Source organism: Cornus florida, unplaced genomic scaffold (assembly GCF_030987335.1).
Source record: "Cornus florida cultivar Cherokee Brave unplaced genomic scaffold, ASM3098733v1 CherokeeBrave_3.0.0_Hap2_Chr06, whole genome shotgun sequence".
Lineage (NCBI taxonomy): Eukaryota > Viridiplantae > Streptophyta > Magnoliopsida > Cornales > Cornaceae > Cornus > Cornus florida.
This window is the reverse complement of record NW_026775576.1, coordinates 79,652,406-79,670,894: the sequence shown is the minus strand read 5'-3', so window position 1 is coordinate 79,670,894 and position 18,489 is coordinate 79,652,406. Positions and strand designations below refer to the sequence as shown.

The 18,489-nt window shown below is 36.9% G+C and overlaps 1 protein-coding gene across 2 annotated transcripts in view; it reads right to left on the bottom strand.

Annotated features, from left to right (window-relative positions):
• The window catches only part of LOC132312253 (uncharacterized), a 29,474-nt gene that overhangs the window by 8,639 nt on the left and 2,346 nt on the right, over window positions 1-18,489 (bottom strand). Inside the window, exon 2 of one of the 2 annotated variants that reach the window (XM_059810550.1) lies at window positions 7,780-7,848. The gene's annotated coding sequence lies outside the window, so the exon portion shown is untranslated. Of the gene's footprint in view, window positions 1-7,621; window positions 7,849-18,489 lie in introns of those variants that run through there. The other variant, XM_059810549.1, reaches the window with a different exon arrangement.

Below are 18,489 nucleotides of genomic sequence, written 5' to 3'. Positions count from 1 at the left end.
AACTTAATTAAACGTTTAAAAATGGACTTTATGCATGCTAGATGATTTCGGTAATCTGTTCTGTGTTTTTTTAACGTTCAAACTTATTCTTGCATAAGCTGTTGTATGTAGTTTAAGTTTTTGTCAATTGGTTCACACTGGAATAGGAGGAGTCTCTAGGGGTTTAAGAGCTTTAATGGAACCCTAATAATCTTAAAAAGTTCTGGAATAGGACACTGGACTTCGCCGGAATCACAGACGACAACCGGACGAAGCAGTTGAAGCAGAGGAGGCTCTCAAAGAGAGAGAGCCGGCTCTAGGAAGCAAAGAGCCGGCTCCCCCACTATTAGAGCTGGCTCCAAGGGTTATGGGAGCCGGCTCTATGCAGGTTAGAGCCTGCTCTATGATTCTAAGATCAGGCTCTGTGATTCTATGTACTTACTGGAGTGGTTTGTGCGTTGTTTGGCTCGTTGGTGATTTTTCTGAGCTGTGTTTGGGCTAGGCAGATGAAGTTATATATTAATTCATAAAATATTAGAGCCCTAGGATGCATTAATTTATTTATATGCTAATGTATTAAACGGTGGGAAAATCTAAGACAAGTCGCAGACTGTTTACGGACATAACGAATTGTAAAGGTTTAATTGCTTAAACTGTGTCTAGCAATTAAAAGAGTTGGAACATGGATTCCAAACATTACACCATGCTATATTAGAGCCACTTCTAATAAATTAATGTCTTAGTACTCATGGAATTAACTGTAGGGAAGTATACAACGGTACAAGGTAAAAATATACGACTTTGTACGCTGCTAACGGATAGGAAGGACTAATTCGCTAAGTCTTGTTTTAAAAATTTAACGGACTGTTGCATGGTGTCAAAACAGGATATTATGCTATATTAGGACTCACAATGCATAATTTATTCTAATATGCTAAAGGTTTCACAGTGTGGGAGTTTTAAGGAATGATGCACATTGTTGGTGTTTATAAAGTATCTAGTTGTGTAAACTTAATTTAGCAACTTAGATGACTGGAGGATGGTTTTGAAATCTATGTTGGGTACAGAATAGGGTCATGTGTCTGTTAGACCTTATTTGTGCATAGGTTGGATTTTAATTAAGGAACTAATAAATTAGGTTTCATTAATTAAATGGAGATCGTTATTTTAATTGTTGAACCGTTCTATCTGTTCCAGCAAATATTGGTTAGAACTGTGGATTTTCTGAGTTATAGTTTGTCATTCTCAAATTTATAATTGACACTTTACTATTGTTAATGTTGCCAACTGCGGGATTGTACTATGGGTTAGCTGAAATTTCAGTTAAATGAATTAAATTGTCAATGACATGGATGGATACTGGATCTTAACTTGATAAATTATTAAACTTTATCTCGTTAATCACATGGATGGATTCTGGATTGCAAGTTGATGAACAGTTTAAACTCTGTATATCAACTATTTGGATTACGTGGGTATGATTTGATGAACTGTTGAAAATGTTGCATCAATCAAGGATCATTTGCATTATATATACCGGTATGAGACGGTGACATATCAGGGATGGATTAGATCAAAAAGCTAAGTCCTACCCCTTCATACATAAGGAATGGATTAACTAAAACAGTTAAATCCTACATGGATGCATGTCCTGTCAACTAAAACAGTTGAACGACATAATGAATATTTGTTTTATCTTTCTGCACTAGGAAGGAATTTATATATATATTTATGGTACCGTGATACGAGCTTGAGTCTCCTGATCACAGTTAGGGTGCGTATATTGCAAAGGTTGAGTAGCTAGATATAGCTAATGTTCCCTGGTAGGTCTAGGTACTTGGCCGCTGAAAAGCGTGTTTTATATGTCACCTTCTACCCAGGCTGAACTATGTTATAGGCTAGTGAACGTCCTATAGTGTGTGTATATATATATATATATATGGACTATTGTAGATATTGCCGAGCTATCTAGGATGTATCTGCGTATCGGGTTTATGTACGGATTATAGTAGATTGGAACTTGCATGTGGGCCTGACCCACTCCTATTTTTCAGGTATTTGCCTGTACCAGGCTTAGAGTTTATTCGTGTTGATGCAGATACAGACACTCACTCTTCCAGTTACATAGCGTTTCCTTTCTATTTTGGTTTTGGATTTTCATACTGTAAATTTATTCAAGGATTTGGGATCAGGGGTCCACTAGGTGGATTCCCGAGTTGTACAGATTTGAAGGATTTAAATGTTATTAACTTTATTATCTTAAGTTGAGGTTTTTTTTATTTTAGAATTCTTTCAGCGTTTTGTTATTTTAATCTTAATTCAAATTTTTATTCCTGCTTGTTTACATATTAATTGTCTGACATCCCTCGGATCTGTGCTCGGACTTGATCACCCGTGCCTCTAGAATCGAGGGGTATCACAATGATTATATGCTTATTTGTCTTAATTGCTTATGTGATTTTTTTTATTTAAATTGGGTGCTTTTGTGGTAAATTAATTGGATGTTTTGCTTACTTAAATGATATGTGATTTAATTGTAATTAATTGTTAGGATTAAATGATATAATTGCTTTATGTTTTATTTTATTTTATTTTTATTTTAAAGGATGGATTTGAATAGTAATAATGGACCGACCCAATAGGTCGTATGGACTACTTGAATAGGAGGCTAATGGGTATAATTATTTACCCATGGATGGAGGTACATATATATATTGGTATATATGTATTTAAGGGGATTATAATTATAATAATTATTATTAATAGTGAGTAATAATAGTAATTATAGTCGGTTTATATATATAGTTATAAGTTAATTATATATTATATTTACATACATGTATATCAGGTATCATACTTAAGATTTACATATATATATTGTATTTTTCATTTTTCCTTTTTATTGTTCCTTTTTATTTAGTTAAACTTGGAAAAGGATTTGATATAAGTCTACATATACATAGTGATAGTCTGCCAAAGGGTTTAAAAACCCTATTCACGCCACTTTTGTCTACATATACGGAGTTTGAGAGAAAACTGAGAAAGGAAGCTAGGGTTTTGGGCAAGGATTGAAGGCTGAACCAAGCAGGAAGGAAGAGGGTTTGTTCGTGGGTAAAACAAGGAGCAACAAAGAGGGTTCGACGGCAACCAAGGTCGCCGAAAAACCAAGGAAGAAGAAGAGAAGGTTTCAATCCGAAACCTTGAGACAAGTTATTCTTTTATCTTTTTCCCTTTGATTTCGTGTTCTATACATGCCTAGATTAATTCCAGGATTAATCAGATATTAAATTGACACTGTATGCATGCTTGAATTGAATTAAAACTAATTTTAGTTGTGGATATGTGTTATTGTTTGATCTTGAAATTTCTTGCATAGAAACTTGTTTTAATTCGTGTAAAAGATGCACAAAGAGTTCTTATAATTATTGGGATTGATTTTGGACTTAGAACAAAGGTTTAGGACCCTCAACAGAGGTGGTTAGAGTGATCAGAGGTCGCTGGAGACAAAGAAGATGAGTGGAAGCAGGTTAAGAGCCGGCTCCCAAGGGTGTGCAGCCGACTCCCTAATGAAAAGTGATGACTCTCAAGGTGAGAGTCGACTCCATGGTAGAGGGGGCCGGCTCCCTCAGGCCGAGAGCATGCTCTTTCAGTTGAGAGTAGTCTCCATCAGGTTGAGAGCTTGCTCCATTGAGGACAGAGCTTGCTCCGTTGAGGACAGAGCATGTTCTCTCAAAACAAGAGCATACTCCATCGCTGGGAACTTGTAGATTTTGGTTTTTAAAGGTTATGTTTGACTGTTAAGGTAGTTCCAATGATGTTTAATTCAATTTGGGTGATTTATAAGAGTTAAATAAATTGGACTAATAACCGGAATGCATAATCTATGACTATATGCTATGGACTTAAACAATATGAAGTTTTAAATAAATTTGCATATTGTTAACTAAGGATTTAATTGCTTAATATTAATTTAGCAATTTAAATGGATGAATATTGGCATTAAACTAAATTAATTAATTAATTAGATTTAAATAGTTTAATTACATCCTGGAGGTTAAAGCAATCTATTTGAGATGCATGTAAATTTATTATATTGTACAAATTAAATACATGCTACATAGAATTGTTATTTTGCTTAAGTATATGCAAGGATGATATATGTGATTTTTATCATGTTATTTTAGATTATTTGATGTACTGCTTTATCTGTTGCATCATATATTGAATTGTGTGGTTTAATGCACCGGTATAGAACGGTGGCATTTAGGGACTGATTAACCAAAGAAGTTAAGTCCTACTTATTTTTGTATAAGGGAATGGATTAACTAATATGTTAAGTCCTACTTATATTTATGTCAGGTCAACTGAACAAGTTGAATGACCTATCTGGATTACTTATGGATAGATAAGACGGATTATATATATATAATTATATGTCATGATATGAGCTTGAGTCTCAGGATCAGTGGTTAGGGCGCGTATATTGCTTGGGATGTGTAGCTAGATATAGTGTAGTTGTGTACCCTGGTAGGTTTAGGTACTCATGCCCACTATAGGTGCGATTTGCATGTTGCCTACTATTCAGGTTGAGACAACCCTATAGTCTAGTGAGGTTCCTATAGTGTGTATTTATATATAGATATGGACTACTAGTTATTGTTGGATTGACTAGGATGTATACGTGTATCGAATCTCTGCTTGAACTGTAGTAGGGTATAACTTATTTGTGCGCCTGACTCACCATTATTTTTTAGGTGTTTGTCAGGAATAGAGTTCGTTCGTGCTAAGCAGTGATCAATCTACTTCATTCTTCTGGATTATCTACATAGGGGTTTCCTTTATGATTCAGTATCTAGTTGTAGACAGTTGTTTACTATTGATTATTGGTTTGAGTTTTTCTAGGGGTCCACACAGTATGGATTCCCAAGTTGTATTATTGGAGGATTAATTTTATCAGAATAATTTATTATTTAATGGAATTTTATTCCAAGGTTTCAATTAATGGATTATCATTTTAGTTTTCTTTCAGAAATTTATTTATTCTTATTTATCTATTTTGTACTCTGTGTTTGATTATTACCAATTTGTTTTTGGTATCCTCGGGTATTCGGGCGTGGGCGTGGGCGTGGCCAACCCGCATCCGGAAATCTGAGGGTATCACAGTTGGTATCAGAGCACTCCAGGTTCAAGTGTCCTTAGGAGTGTCTTTCTTTATATGACTTCCGCGTTGCGTCTCTTAAAACTTAGAGCCCATATTAGGATTCGTTGTACTCTATTTATGGTTTCTTAGTTGGAGTTGATGTTAATTATATTATGTAATTACAGAATGGTTGGCACTAGAAGGAGGATGTGTCCAAGACGAAAGCAATAAAGCCCCCAAAAAGTAAAGGAGTATGTTATCGATTTCTTTGCTAGAAGGCAGAATTAAGGATCGAAAGTTTAGTTCAGGTGGGTGTTACTTTTAAAGTATAAGCCAAGGAAGGAGTTATTCGTGTGTGATAGGTTACCGCATCTTGGGGCCTACACAATTTCAGTTTTCTTAAAAAGGAGAAAATCAAAGAGGATGAGCCCGAAAGGGATCCTAATGGAGGAGATTTCAGAGTATCCAAGAAATAGGGTACTGTATCTTAAAGATGAATGATCGCACGAGGTTGATCTTATTTGCTAGTAGTATAGCGAATGATATTAGTAGAATTTGTATTGATCAATCTACATATAGTTAAACTTTCTTATCATCTGTAAAAGAGATATATAAGAAGCACTCTTCTGGAGTTTGGGGATCGGATGAAGTTCTTATCAGAATGAAACATATGATTTCATATCATATTCAAGAAGGAGTTGGTATTATGCTGTGATGTTCTAGTTTGCTTATTAAAGCCAAGTTCGACAGTTTACATTTTCGCGTATAAGGAGGATGAGGGTTGAGCCCTTAGTATTTTCTTAGGCAAACATATATTGTTTTTAAGCTGTGTTTAAAGGATATGTTTTGAGGTTAGATGATTACCTACGAAACTATAAAAGAAAAATGTGTGAAAAAATTTTGCAAGTTAATTTTAGAGGAGATTTTCCCTAGAAAGAACGATGTCTTAAGTATGAGTATATTTTGTGGTATTATGTTTGTCAGACGTGTTTTATTTTCTTTAACTATTTGGGATATTTTGGTATGTGGTTTAGTTGGGGACACAAGTATGTGATCAGCCAACTACAGTTTTTTAATAACATAGAGTAATAGTGCTATTATTACGCTAGGATTGTGAGCATGTGGTCATGGAATTTGGTAGAAAAACATAATTCTAGCCAATCTATTAGACCTGAACATGCATCATTATTGTATATTGTTCAGGATGGGATAGTTAGACCATCACTACGAGTCAAATAATCTAGTATGATTAGTATCATATACTTTTACGCCACGATGGTTTATCAGAGGTGTCGGAGTTGCAGAACATCTTTTTGGAAATTCCAAAAGTTGTCACCAAGTTAGAAGGAGGATTTCATACTAGTTTAGGTACTTATTGGAATGACACCGATTGAGGATAGTAGACTAAATAAATCTTCATTTAATCAAGAATTTTATTCACGAGGGCATGTCATTAGGAGGAGTTGCCGTTGTTGCACATGGAAGAGGAAACAAAATCTTTTTACTTGCATAAATAATATGATTTTTTTTTTTTTATGTCACAATTTGCAACAATTAGCTGTTGCTAGGAAATTGATGAACTATTTGAAGGACGAAAAGGTTCCATATTCTTTTGAAGCGAGACAAGAAGTCAGATTGACACTTACTTATATTAAAGAAGTAGGGTGTGTCAAAGACAGGATGGTGAAACCGATCACCTAAATAAAGAAGAGATGCACGGTGTATATGGAAAAGTTATAGTTAGTTGATTTTTGATAAATTGAATTACCGATTGACTTTCCATATCGGTAAGTTTATCACGAATAAATGTGCAAGGATTTAGTTACAGAGTTAGCTTTTGAAGATGCTCTAATTTAAACAATGAGTGTAGACAAAAGCTGGTGGTACCAGAGTAACGGTACTCTCTGTAGATAAATTGGAAGGAGGATGCAAGGACTGAGGTTCACAACTCTTAGTTCTTTATTCATCCAGATAGAAATATGATGCATCACGGTATGCAACAAATGTTTGGAGGACAGGCAGAAAGAGGGACACAGATATTTTGTCTCCAAGTCTAATATTTATTAGATAGTCGAGATTGCCCATCTGAGATTACTAGATCCTCGCAGCCATTCCCTGTACCGAAGTGGAAATGAGAGAGCATTTCCACAGATTTAGTAGGGGGATAGCGGATTTTACACAAGGGTCAGGATTCTAGTTGGGATATTGGTTGATTAATAAATTAGGTCAGCTTAATTCTTGTTTATTTTGAACTGGTAGGACATCAGTTCATACGAATAGAATGGATCACGAGATGACTTTGATGGTTAGAAGTGGTGATTCATACTTTGCATCAAGTTCCATCTGGTGGAAGCAAATGTGATACCCTCGGATTCGAGACATGGGTTGATCAGGCCTAGGCCCAAACCCGAGGGAAATATCAAGCAATTAAAGTATTTTAAAGCGAACACAGAATATAAAGAGTTAAGAATTTAAATAACAAAACTGGAAAGAACTATGAAATATAAATCCTCCAAATAATACTGAATAATAATACCCAATTCTCTAAAATCTCCAAGAGGACAACTTGGGAATCCATCTAGTGGACCCCTAAATAAAAATCCCCACAGAACTGAATAACAAAAAATAAAACTAAACTAGAACATCGAAAGAAGTCTTACGTAAGTAGATGAATGAGAGTCTGTCCTCGACAAGCATGATCAAGCTCTAAGGCTGGAACCATCTTGTACCTGGAAAGAATAAAATAGTGGGTCAGGCCCACGAACAAGTTCTAATCTAACTGCAATCCATACAGTGACTTGATACACAGATACACCCTAAGTACCTCACAATATCTATTTAGTCCATACATAAATATATCCACACTAAGGGACATTCACTGGACTATAATAGGGGTCTCAACCTGAATAGAAGGCAACATGTGAAAACGCACCCAAAGGTAGGCATGAGTACCTAGACCTAATAGGGTACACCTCAACCTATCATAGCTAGCTACGCATCCACTGTATATACACACCCTAACTAATGATTCTGAGACTCAAACTAATATCGTGGTACCATAACCATATATCTAAAGTCCGTCCAAAACCAGAGTATGTCATTCAATTATTCATTGAGGTGACATGGTGACATACAAAACACAATCCAGATAGCCACTTAACTTCTTCAGCTGATATGACTTAACTACAACCAACTAATCCAGGAAGTCACTCAACTTAGTCAGTTGATCTAACTTAAACATAATTTAGGATTTAATATTTTTCAATTCATTCCTTTAATCCGATAGGTTAGGTCTTAACGTTTTAAGCTAAACCCAGTATGCCACCGTCCCATACCGGTGCATACAATCCTCCATATCCATGTAAATTACAGTATATAAATAGAAGCTTAGTAATTTATAATCCAAACCATTATCCAAATAATTGCAGGGAGATATTTAATATTCTAGCAATTGAAATCCAAACAATAACCCATGTAATTGTAGAAAAATATTAAAATTTCAACAATTAGCATCTAGAGCATGCATAGATTACAACTATTAAGCAGATGACCCTATCATGCATTCAGAATAAGTTTATAAACATATTAGATCCCACTGGATTGCCAAAATTAAGTTTAAGCAATTAAGTCTTCTTTCATCCATTAACCGTATACAATGTGCATAAATTTTATACGGTTTTTTCTGTTAATTTAGAGGTAAACTTTAATCAATTAAAGGTCCTATTAACACCCAAAATTAACTTCCTAATCACTCTGGAAAGTCCCAGAATTTTTCAAAACAGTTCAGACACTCAACAGCTTCAAATAATGCGTTAAAAACACATTCAGGAAGCAAATTTGAGAGAGAGCCTGCTCCAAGTCTTTGGGAGTAGGCTCTTTTAAGCCTGGAGTCAGCTCCAGGGTCCTTGAAGCTGGCTCTACAAGTGTGGGAGCCGGCTCCCACTTTTATGGAGCCAGCTCTCACCTCTTCTAAGAGCTTCCAGCCTCGTTCTACTCCGTTTTAGCCCATCTGCTCCATCTCCGGCCACTCCAACCTTACTGTTCTTCCTCTAAATTGAACTCAAAGGTCTTAAATTACATCTAGTATTAATTTAAACCTTGGTTTGTTATAGTAAGATTCAATACAAACTTAAAACAGTGGCGACTTTTTATGCTAAAACAGAGACGATAAAAACCATACATGCCGGAATTATTGCAGATAAGTTTTCACAAAATACAGATAATCAAAGCAAACATATAAAAATCATTCATGGTTCATTTAATGGCCACTTAATCCCCTAGAGACTATCTAGGTGCACAGAACACAAGCCAACGGGATGGAAGAAGAAAAGAACTTGCCTGTGATTTCAGTTATGAAATCCCTGCATCGTGTCCACTGTTCCGGCAACACTGAACTACTGTCAAGCCTCCTAGTGCTCCAGGATAATCCACCACAACCCCACATTGGTCCTCTCTGTTCTTCTCCTTGACAACCCTTATAGTGCTCTATTCCTTTTACCCTCTGTTTTTACATAACTAACTTCACGTTTATGTGCTATGAGTTATGATCGTAAACCCTAGGCTAAAGCATAATGGTTGTATTTATAGGCTTAACTCTAAAACCCTAATCCTTGTAACATTAGAGACGGAGCCCTAATCTTAACCCTAATCAGCCCATATAACAAAACCTACGTTTAAAATCTATGTAGGCTACACTTAGGTGACGTCCAAAAGAACCGTAAGTAAATTAATGTATTTAAAAAAAACTCACGTAACTTAATTACAATAATTTCAATCCAGTAATATAATTAACGCAAACAATTCAAATAATTACAAATAGGTCCACTTATTCAAGTAAACAAAAAATAAAAATTCAATTAATTCAAATATCACACAAATAAAATAATTAAAAACACAACAAAATACTTAATTAAAATACCAAAACTATCCTTTTAAAATTAGGAGTATTACATTCTTCCCCTCTAGCAAAAGGAATTTCGTCCTCGGAATTCGCTCTTACCTTTTTCCAATATTTTAAGAAACTGTGAGCGAATGACATCCTCTCGTTCCTAAGTAGACTCAACCGCATTGTGATGACTCCACTGAACACACACCAAAGGGATAACCGTAATTCGAAGGATTTGATCCCGACAGTCGACAATACAACACGGTGGCTCCAAATAAGTTGCATCCGGCTGTTACTCAATCTCCCCAACATCGATATGCTGACACCGATCCTCATCTCGCAGAAATTCCGTAACATGGAAATATGAAATACGTTGTGGATGCGATCCAAATTATCCGAAAGTGCCAACCGATAAGCGACAGCTCCAACTCGATCTATAATCATGAATGAACCGACAAATTACGATGACAACTTCCCTTTCTTCCCAAAGCGCATTACACCCTTCATGGGTGATACTTTGAGTAACACCTGATCCCCAACCTGAAACTCCACTTCTGCCGACTCTGTGTTGTGCGCATGCGATCTTTAATAAGAGCAATCTTCTCAGAAGTATCCTTCACGAACTCAGGACCCAAGAATCTGCTCTCTCCAATCTCCATCCAATAAACAGGTGATCGACACGGTCGGCCATATAACGCCTCAAATGGTGCCATCCCAATAGTCTTCTGGAAACTATTGTTATAAGCAAACTCCACAAGTGGTAAATAATCCTCCCAGTGGCCCTTGAAATCCAGAATACACAACCGAAGCATATCCTCCATGATCTAATTAACCCTCTCAGTCTGTCTATCAGTCTGAGGATGATAAGCAGTACTAAGATGCAACTCTGTACCCAAAGCCTGCTGAAAACTCTTCCAGAATCCTGACACAAAGCTCGAATCCTTGTCCGATATAATAGACAATGGAATTCCATGCAGCTTTATAATCTCTATAATGTAAAGTCTGTAAAGCCTCACTAACTGCTCCGAAGTGAAGTCAGTGCGAATAGGCAAGAAATGAGCTGATTTCGTCAATCTGTCCATGATGACCCAAATGGAATTGTGATCCTTGAAGGAATTTGATAATATTTCCCCAAAATCCATAGAAATGCTCTCCCATTTCCACTCCAGTATCGGTAGTGGTTGTAGAGCTCCTGGCGGCCGCTGCTGATCAATCTTGACCATCTGAAAAGTACTACACCGTGAGAAAAAAAAATTAGCAATGTCCCTTATCATACCTACCACTAAAACTGCCGCTTCATACCCTGATACTCTTTGTCTCCTCCTGGATGAATAGAGAACTCAGAGTGGTGAGTCTCAGTCATCACATCCTTCCTCAACTCGTTAGCAGAAGGTACCACGAACCGTCTGTTGTACCTCAAACCTCTATCAGCCCCAACCTAGTAAAATGGGACCTCACCGGAAGCTATCTCTGCAACTTTGTCAATGCACTGTTAATCCGTGAGTTGTACCTTTAACACCTTGTGAATAATAGAAGATGTAACTACTATGCAAGCCATGAAAGCATTCGACAACTCATTCACCATCTTCAAAGCATTCCACTCAGTAGTGAAGAAAGCAGAAAGACTACCAACAGGTCGGTGACTGAGTGCATTTGCCACCATATTCGCTTTCCTTGGATGATACTGTATAAAGAAGTGGTAGTCTTTTACAAACTCCAACCATCTGCGCTGTCTCATATTCAGCTCCAGCTGAGTGAACAAATACTACAGATTCTTGTGATCGCTAAATAATCTAAAGGACTCACCCAACAGATAATGCTTCCAAATACGTAAGGCAAAAACCATAACTGCCAATTCTAAATCATGTGTTGGATAATCAAGCTCGTGAGGCTTAAGCTTCCAAGATCCATACGAAATCGGTCGCTCCCCCTGCATTAAAACACACCCAATACCCTGCAAAGAAGTATCTGTGTAAACAAGATACTCTATCCCGCTCTTTAGGGCAGACAAAACTGGTATAGAAGTCAACTTAGTCTTCAGCTCATCAAAAGCTTTCTGACAATGTTCATCCCATACGAACCGTACACCCTTTTTAGTCAAATAAGTGAGTGATCCCGCTATTTTGGAGAACCCCTGGATGAACCTACGATCATATCCTACCAAACAGAGGAAACTTCAAATCTCGATAGGTGAAGTAGGCTATCCCCACTCAACCATTGCTGAAACCTTGGCTGAATCCACCGCTATTCCTTTTTTCGACACCACGTGACCCAGAAACTTCACCTCTCGCTGCCAAAATTCACATTTTTTGAACTTGGCATGTAACTGGTGTTCACGAAGTGTCTACAAGACTATCCGAAGATTTTTAGCATGAGCGTCCTCTGACCTCAAGTAAATCAAAATGTCAGCTATGAAGACAATAACAAATTGATCCAAGTAAGCTCTGAAGACTCTGTTCCTTAAATCCATGAAGATCGCTAGTGCATTAGTCAACCCGAACGGCATCACACGAAACTTATAATCCTGCTCCCAAACCCAAAGTTGATGATATCCAGACTGCAGATCAATCTTAGAGAAGTACGTAGTTCCCTTCAACTGATCAAAAAGATCATCAACCCAAGGTAATGGATGCTTGTTATGGATAATAACCTTATCTAACTCCCTGTAATCTATACACAGCCGAAGTGAACCGTCCTTCTTCTTCACCAACAAAACTGGTGTTCCCCAAGGTGAAGTATTCTTGTAAATAAAACCCTGGCTGAGTAATTGCTGAATCTGATCCCTCAGCTCTCGCATCTCTACTAGTGCCATCCTATATGGTGCCCTAGCAATAGGCGTAGTGCCTGGAGCTAAGTCTACCACAAAGTCGATCTCGCGACTAGCCAACAACCATGGAATCGCCTGAAATACATCTGAAAAATCCTGTACAATTGGTATACTATCCAAAGATACAGTAATCCCTTCTGTTTCCTCCTCCATATGAAACAAATAAATGCTAGTAACCCCGTTAGAACGTGGCATATCAATGACGTACATATCCTGTCCAAGTATAGTGAACACATAGACCTATCTAAAATAAATAACTTGAGCATGGTAGTGATAACTAACCCATCCCAAGTATCACGTCATAAGTGTGCATGTCGAGGACCAAAAGATTGGCTAGAAATTCGAGTCTACCAATATCTAGTGCTACAGGCACATCACTCTCATGACAAATGGCAATATTGCCTAACAGTGTAAAAATATCCTGAGATCTATTGCATATGTGTGTCACCAACCAATCCATGAAAATCCCATGTTTCTGAATACTCTGTAGAGCAAAACCCATAAGGTAAAACAAAAATTGTGACACCCCCTAACTTCAGAACACGGGTTGATCAGGTCCGCACACAAAATCAGGGAATATCAACCAATCAATAATAAACAAGCATAGAATACAAGGGGAAAAAAAATTAAATAAATAAATAACGCTGAAAGGAAAATCTAAATTAATAATTAAATAATAAATCCTCTAATACATTAATCTCCAATAAATTCTCATTATAAGAATAAAACCTCTAGAGTACAACTTGGGAATCCATACAATGTCGACCCCTAATAAAAATCCTAACTAAAGACGAAACAAATAAATGTCTAACTCAGAAATAATAAATGATAGCGAAAACATAGTGGAGGTCCTACGTCTATGACACCGGAAGAGTGATGAAGTCTAGCCTCTGCTCTGCACAAACTGACTCTATGTCTGGAACTGTCGAGGACCTGAAAAGATAACAACAAAGGTGGGTCAAAACCCACGAACAAGCCCTTTCTACTACATCCCAAACAGAGACCCGAGAAACGGTACATCCTAGTCTGACTCATGCAATAACTACGTAGGTCAATATACATACGTATACACACTATAGACTTTCACTGGATCATAAGACAGCCTCAACCGGATAGTAGGTCTCATGCAAGCGCACACAAGGTGGTCACAAGTACCTCTTCTACCAGGGCACACACATCCCTATAATCAGCTACTCATCTCATCTGGCAGTATACGCCAACCCTAACCATCAATCCCGAGATCTCACGCTCGTATCATGGTACCCAATTAAAATATATTTAAGTAACTGTAGCCATATCCTGACAATGGCACAATTAAAGGTCATAACCATATCTTGACAAAACGTATAGGTCTAGACTTAAGAGCTAGCCCATATATATGTCAGCAAACCATATCCTAACAATGGTGCTGCTAAGACCATATCCTACTAATGGTCCTCCATTATACACTCCTATACATGTATACTAAAAATTAATATACATTATTAATAGAATTTTATCGGAGTATTTTAAATGGCGGCATAGGCTTCTATACTTATCATGCGATTAATTTAATGCAATTAACATTATTTATATTAACACTTGTGTGATCAATTATTATATTACCACCAAAATATATAAAAATAAATTTTCAAGCTATTAAAAGTTTCATGCTAATAACTTAAAATGCAACCAATGCCATTTATCGTTTCCTGAACAATTATAATAGCATTATCTCTACAATAATTTTTTTCTAACCACACTATGATAATAAAATGTCAACATACTATTAAAATTACCCCACCTGTAGGTGCTACCTTAGATTGATATTAAATTGCCCACATACTATAATATAATTACACAAACTATAAACGCTACCATAGCTTGATATTAAATTGCCCACATGCTATAATATAACTACACAACCTGTAAATGCTACTATAGCTTGATATTAAATTGCCCACATGATATAATACAATTACACAAACAGTGGATGCCCAGTTCACCACGGATACCCTCTGTGGTCACATGATTTCACAACCTCAAATAACCCACTTCAGTATGGTCACAGGGATTTCGTAAGCCCCAAAGAACCCAACTCCCAGCATGAGTCGGCTCCTCCATCCTAAGCTTGGTAAAATAGATTTAAAACACTATGTCCAGAATGATCTCTAAAATTCATACTAAGCTTGGTAAACTAAATTTAAAGCACTCAATCATGCATAGGTACATCTAAATTTCAGAAAATAATAACTATGCTCATGAATATATATACATATATATATATATAGATATATATATATACCAATATAATTTCATACTCTCTGTTGATTCATATATACAATTAAATCCTAACATCATTCTAGAGATTTCATACTCTCTGTTGATTCATATATACAATTAAATCCTAACATCATTCTAGAGATGAACCGATCACGCAATCTAAGAGAATGAATAGAACAAGGACTTGCCTTTTATTTTCGGGTCAAAATTCAACACTGTTCGTCACCAATTTCCCTTGACGCCGGCGGCCTTCGGGTCGTCGTTAACTAGCCTTGCCGTTTTGGTTATCGCCTACACAGCCTCCTGCCTACTCCTCTTAATTCGGCCTCACAAATCCCTTCTTCTTTTTTCTCCCTTTTTCCTCTCTTCTTTCCCCTCTTTCACGCCGCCGCTCTGTGTTTGTTTGTTTTTTTTCACTGTTCCGTTTCTGTTCTAGTATTGAATATCATCCAGAACCTAAACATCTATATAATATATATATACAAATCTATAATTATGTAATATAACCTAAGTGATTCTACACTAACCCACTTACATCCAACCACATCATATCACTACCCATCCATCACACTAATATTGTACAAAACTAATAATAATAAAAATATATATACTAACAAACCACAAAGCCCACCTGTACACTGACCTTGTCCACCAGATAAATAACATTTATTCATTTATTTTATTTATTTGATAAGTCACCATGTAAATAACATTTATATAAATGTAAATAAACATTTACATAAATATAACACCTTAATATAGTGTATATAAATATATATTTATAATAAACTAACCATTTATATATATATATATATATATATATATATATATTAACCTACAACTAACTAAAAATAATAATAATAAAAAATAAATAAAATAACCTCAATGAAAAATTTACAATTAACTAAAGAATTTCTATTAAATAATTAACATTGAAATGACAAATTATTAAATACTCCAAAACAATTCAATTAGTCTAAGTACATAAAAAAAATAATAATAATAATGATGAAATAAAATAAACACTAAATAAGTAACATTTAATGACAAACAAATAAAATCCTAAAACAAATGCACAAACAATTTAAATAACCACGTAGATAAATAAATTGAAAAAAAAAAAAACAAATAAAGGCCTTTAAAAATTTAGGGGTATTACATTCTTCCCCTCTAATAAAAGGAATTCTGTTCTTGGAATTCACCTTTTACCTTATTTCAGCAATTCGGGAAATTTTAAACGGATGACATCTTCTCGTTCCCAAGTGGACTCGGCCTCATTATGATGGCTCCACTGAACCCGCACAAGAGAAATAATCTTGTTGCGAAGTACTTGATCACGGCGATCAAGAATACGGCATGGTGGCTCAACATATGTCGCATCTGGCTGCAACTCAATCTCGCCAACATCTATATGCTGATAGCGATCCTCGTCTTGTAAAGATTTCTGCAACATGGACACATGAAAGACATTATGGACCCGATGTAGATGATCCGGAAGTGCTAACCGATAAGCTACAGCTCCCACTCGATCCGTAATCATAAAAGGACCGACAAAACGTGGTAACAACTTTTCCTTTTTCCCAAAGCGCATTACGCCCTTCATGGGAGACACTTTGAGCAACACCTGATCCCCTACCTAAAACTCTAAACTGCAAGTACGATGATCTGCATAACTCTTTTGCCTACTCTGGGCAGTGCGCATATGGTCACGAATAAGAGCAATCTTCTTAGAGGTATCCTTAATAAATTCAGGACCTAGAAATTTGCTCTCATCGACCTCTAACCAATAAACAGGAGATCGACATGGTCGGCCGTACAATGCCTCAAACGGTGCCATACCAATAGTCTTCTGAAAACTATTATTATAGGCAAACTCTACAAGTGGCAAATAATCTTCCCAGTTGCCCTTAAAATCAAGGACACAAGAATGCAGCATATCTTCCATGATCTGATTGACCCTCTCGGTCTGCCCATCAGTCTGAGGATGATAAGCAATGCTAAGATGTAGTTCGGTACCTAAAGCCTGCTGGAAACTCCCCCAAAATCCCGATACAAAGCTCAGGTCCCTGTCTGATATAATAAACATCAGTATGCCATGCAACTTCACAATCTCTGCAATGTACAGCCTCGTCAACTGTTCTGAAGTGAAATCAGTGCGAATAGGCAAGAAATGAGCTGATTTGGTCAACCTATCAACAATGACCCAAATAGAATTGTGATTCCTGTTGGAATTAGGTAACCCTTCCACAAAATCTATAGAGATACTCTCCCATTTCCACTCCGGTATAAGAAGTGGCTGCAAAGAACCAGGCGGTCGCTGATGATTAATCTTGACCATCTGACAGGTACTACACTTAGAGACAAAGATAGCTATATCTCTCTTCATACCTGCCCACCAAAATTGTCGCTTCATGTCTTGATACATCTTATCTCCACCTGGATGGATGGAGAACTCAGATTTGTGAACCTCCGTCATCACATCTTTTCTCAAATCATTAGCAGAAGGTACGACTAAGCGACCTTTGTACCTTAAGCCCCCATCTGCCCCAGCAGAGTAAAATGGAACATCACCAGAAGCTAACTCCATAACTTTATTGATGCACTGTTGATCCATAAGTTGTGCATTCAATACTTTGTGGATGATAGCAGGTGTAATTACTATGCACGCCACAAAAGTATCAGACAACTCATCTACAGTCTTGAAAGCATTCCATTATGTAGCAAACATCACAGAAAGACTGGCATTAGGTCAGCGACTGAGTGCATCTGCGACTACATTCGCTTTCCCTGGGTGATACTGTATAGAGAAATGGTAATCTTTCACACACTCTAACCACCTATGTTGTCTCATATTCAGCTCTTTCTGCGTGAAAAGGTACTGGAAACTCTTGTGGTCACTGAATAGTCTGAAGGACTCCCCCAACAGATAATGCCTCTAAATACGTAAAGCAAAGACCACAGCTGCTAACTCCAAATCGTGCGTTGGATAGTTAAGCTCATGAGGCTTAAGCTTATGAGACCCATAAGAAACTGGTCGCTCCTCCTGCATTAAAACACATCCCAGACCCTACAAAGAAGCATCTGTGTAGATAAGATACTCTATCCCACTCTGGGGAGTAGCTAGAACAGGTGTAGAAGTCAACTTACTCTTCAATGTGTCAAATGCAGTCTGACAATGCTTATCCCACACAAATGGTACCCCCTTCTTAGTCAGATGGGTGAGTGGTCTTGCCATCTTCGAAAACCCCTGAATGAATCTGCGATAATATCCGGCCAGTCCCAGAAAGCTGCGAATCTCAGTGGGTGAGGTAGGCTGTCCCCACTCTAAAATAGCTGAGACCTTGGCTGGATCCACCGCTATTCCCTTCTCTGACACCACGTGACCCAGAAACTTCA